Source organism: Mobula hypostoma, chromosome 13 (genome assembly GCF_963921235.1).
Source record: "Mobula hypostoma chromosome 13, sMobHyp1.1, whole genome shotgun sequence".
Classification (NCBI taxonomy): Eukaryota; Metazoa; Chordata; class Chondrichthyes; order Myliobatiformes; family Myliobatidae; genus Mobula; species Mobula hypostoma.
Genome location: NC_086109.1, coordinates 82,637,640 through 82,642,049, shown reverse-complemented (window position 1 = coordinate 82,642,049; position 4,410 = coordinate 82,637,640).

Sequence of the window (4,410 nt, the reverse complement as noted above, 5' to 3'; positions counted from 1 at the left end):
CCATTGAGAGTGGGGAAGATTCAAACAAGAGGACATGGGTTGAGAATTAGAGGACAAAAGTTTAGGGGTAACATGAGGGGGAACTTCTTTACTCAGAGAGTGGTAGCTGTGTGGAATGAGCTTCCAGCAGAAGTGGTTGAGGCAGGTTTGATGTTGTCGTTTAAAGTTACATTGGATAGATATATGGACAGGAAAGGAATGGAGGGTTATGGGCTGAGTGCAGGTTGGTGGGAATAGGATAGGGTAAGAGTTCGGCACAGACTAGAAGGGCCGAGATGGCCTGTTTCTGTGCTGTAATTGTTATATGGTTATATAGTTTGTATGGTTAAGCATCCACTGAGATTCCCTGTTGGAAATACAGAGAACTTTTGCAAGCACAGTCCTTGTTTCCTTCACTGTTACGTCTGACCACCTGAGGCTCTGGTGTGGGTGGTGGGCAGGGCAGGGAGTGAGTGATAAGGGCCCAATGCTTATACCACAACAGGAAGGAAACAGGTGCCAAGGCCAAGCAGATGCCACTGTGATGGGTAGAAGGCTCCCTTATTTCTGGTGATAAGTTTCAAGATGCTGTTTGTGTTCCATGGTGTTGCTCACTGTGACTTCTTTTTATTTGGAGACACAGCATGGAACAGGCCCTTCTGGCCCAATGAGTTGCACTGTCTAGCAACCCACCACCTATTTAACCCCAGCCTAATCTCAGGATAATTTATAAAGACCAATTAACCTATGAACCAGTACATCTTTGGACTGTGGGAGGAAACCAGAGCACCCAAAGGAAACCCACGCAGTCACTGGGAGAACGTACAAACTCATTACAGGCAGCGCCGGAATTGAACTCTGAACTCTGATGCCCCAAGCTGTAATAGTGTCACGCTAATCGCTACAATAATATGGCATCCATCTGATGCCATAGGAAATACGTCTTAGTTTGCTCCTTCCCCAAACAATGAACTTGGTGGAGCGGAATGTGGATTTGGACTGCTTGTATATACATGACTTATTTGCACAGCAGAAATTTGCATCCAAGCTTTGTATAAATACTTGAAAATGAAAAATTTACCATGCTAAGTCTATAACATTGGGTGGTTCTTTCAAAAAGTCATCTTGGGTACAATGGGCTGATAAGCATTGCTCAATGCTGTAGCAGTCTCTGGTTCCATTAGTTGAATCCAGTGTTTTACATGGCTGAGTAGAAAAGGCAGATAACTCTATCACCATAATAAGTCATGATAGGGCGACAGGTTTTACAGTTAGTGAGTAAAATAAGAATTTCAATAATTTTAAGTGAAATTTTAATTTTATTTATTTATAAAGATTCAGCGCTGAATGTGTCCTTCCAGCCCTTCGAGCTACACTGCCCGTGATTTATTCCCAGCCCAATCATGGCACGGCGGGGTGGAGATATGACTCTATCAAAGAAGGTGCAAGGTGCTTCTTTCCTCTGCCAGCCTGCAGGTCACCCTTGGGCAAAGTGTAGCACCTGCTTAGCCCCCCGATCAGGGTACCTGAAGCTGTGGGAGCAGGTGGTGAATGGTCAAATGAGCAGTTGGTGCATATCACAGGTCCTGGCTACGTGACCACTGACACCAGGCAGACGGTCTTTGAAGAGTATTGATAATGGCTGGGGTCACCCATCTTGTAAAGACACTGCCCAGAAGATGGCAATGGCAAACCACTTCTGTAGAAATATTTGCCAAGGACAATCATGGTCAAAGACTATGATTGCCCTCACCATATGACACAACACATAATGATGATGATGAATCATGGAACAATTTACAATGACACATTAACCTACCAACCAGTAGGTCTCTGGACTGTAGGAAGAAACCAGAGCACCCAGAGGAAACTCACCCATGGGGAGAACGTACAAACTCCTTACAGACAGTGGTGGGAATTGAAACCAGGTCACTTGCACTCTAAGCCATTGTGCTAACCACTACACTACCATGCCACCCTCAACAAAATAGGTCAATTATATTTTTTTTAAAAAAATTGTTCAGTGGAACAACTTCTCTGAAGTAAAAAGGTGGAAAATAATCCAAGAAGTTTGATTTTCAAATGTGAGAATTCCAATCTTAAAATCAAAAGCTTTTCTGAAATGATTGTCAAGCTATTGACAATGAGAGCTGGCAAAGCCTTCCCACACCAGGCAATGGCTAATTTTTTATACAGTGGTTTAGAAACTCAAGCAGGATTAAAATGTATTCTATAATCCCTTCTGTCTCTTTGTCCTCCACCCATTTCGCCTACACTTTGGCCCACGCTGTCTTCCAGGTCTTTCCTTCAATCACACTCCTCCCTCCCTGAAAAAGCTCACCCGATTTTACTCATGTACTTTGCCAGCCTCTAGCAAGTACCCTCTCATTTCATTGCCTGTCTATATGCACCGGGCAGTGCAAACAGATATTTTTCATTCGATGGAATGTTCTCCCTGAAGTTTGAATTGTACTGGAATGAATCCATTCACACAACTGATTTGCACTCAGGCAGACAAATCACATTATATTAATGCTTGTGGCCACTCAGGAAAAAAACGGGACGCACCATGGTAGCACGTCGCTATTGCAGCTTCGGGGCGTTCCAGAGTCTGCAGTTCAATTCTGGCGCCGTGCTGTAAGGAGTCCGAATCAGGTAATGAAGTTTGTTAACTTTGATTCTGGTTCTGAAGGACTCTTTGTATGTCCTCCCCGTGGAATGCCGGGGTTTTCCCTGGGTGCTCCTGCTTCTCCCACAGTCCAAAGATGTACCGGTTTGGTTAATTGGTCATTTTGAATTGTCCAGTGATTAGGTTATGGTTAACCGGGGTTGTGCGGTTTCTGGGGCGGCGTTGCTCAAAGGACCTACTCTGCGCTGTATCGCCAGGCAAATAAATCAATAAATATGGGAAAATGTAGTATAGACGGTCTGACGGAATGAATAAACTATTAGACCATGTTAATATAAATATGAACAGGGTCTAATGGTTTATTCTAAAAGAAAAATATGATATAAAAATATTATATAAAAGGGAGATGAAAGAGAACATACCTTTGGGGTGACGCGATGGCACAGATAGTAGAAATGGTGTCTCCCTGCTCCAGCAACCTGGGTTGGATCCTGACTTTCGGTGCTGTTCTCTTCTACTGCCGTGATGAGGCCACTCTCAGGTTGGAGGAGCAACTCTTCATATTTCGTCTGGTTTGCTTCCAACCTGATTGCATGAACATTGGTTTCTCTAACAAATGATCATTTCTCCACCTTCCCCATACCCTCTTTTTCCATTCTCAATTCTGGATCCTCCCCCTTACATCTCCTCTTGCCTGTCACCTTGTTCTAGTGCCCCTCCTCCTTCCCCTTCTCCCATAGTCTACTCTCCTCTCCTAGCCTATCAGATTCCTTTTTCAGCCCTTTATCGCTCCCTTTTGTCACCTCACTTCACTTACCTCATTACCTCTCTCACACCTACCTACCTTCCCCTTCACCTGATTTCACCTATTAACTTTGAGCTTGTGTTCCTTCCCATCCTGCAACCGCCAAAACTTTTTATTCTGGCTTCTTTCCCCTTCCGTTCCAGTCCTGATGAATGGTCTCGGTCTGAAACACTGGCTCTTTATTCCTCTCTGTAGATACTGCCTGACCTGTTAAGTTCCTGCAGCATTTTGTGTGTGTTATTTTGGTGCCATCTGTGTGGAGCTTGTATGTTCTCTCTGTGGAAATGTAGGTCTCCTTGGAGTGCTTTGGTTACTGTCCAATCCTAACAACGTGTGTGTTAAGTTAATTGGCCACTGTAAGTTGTCCTATTGTGCGGGTGAATGGGAGAATTTGGTGATGGTGGGAATGGGAAGAGATTAAAATTCAATGTTTATAATAGTGTAGATGCTGCTTGATGATCCCAAGGATTCAATGACCCCAAGGGTCTGTTTCCATTCTATATTCTCTCTGGCTTTATGATATCTCAAATAGTAGGAAGATTAACATTGGAACAGAGCGATCTAAAAATGTAAAGACACTTAAGGTTTTGAGGCACAAGAGGGAAACGGGATTTAGCTTTTATATAAGACCACAAAAGCAGGAAACATAGGAGCAGAACAGGCCATTCACCCCATAACCTTTGACACCCATACTAATCAAGAAGCTATCAGCCTCTTCTTTAAATACACCCAATGAATTGACCCCCACAGCTGTCTGTGGCAATGAAATTCAACAGATTCACCACATGTTTGCTGAAGAAATTCTTCCTCATCTTTGATCCAAAGGGATATCCTTGCTTTCTGAGACTGTGCGCTCTAGTCCAAGACTCCCCCACTATGGGAGATGATCTCTCCACATCTACTCTATCTAGGCTTCCAACAGTCGATCGGTTTCAATGAGATCCCTCCTCCCAGAGCTATCTAACATTCCTTATATGTTAACCCATTCATTTCTGGG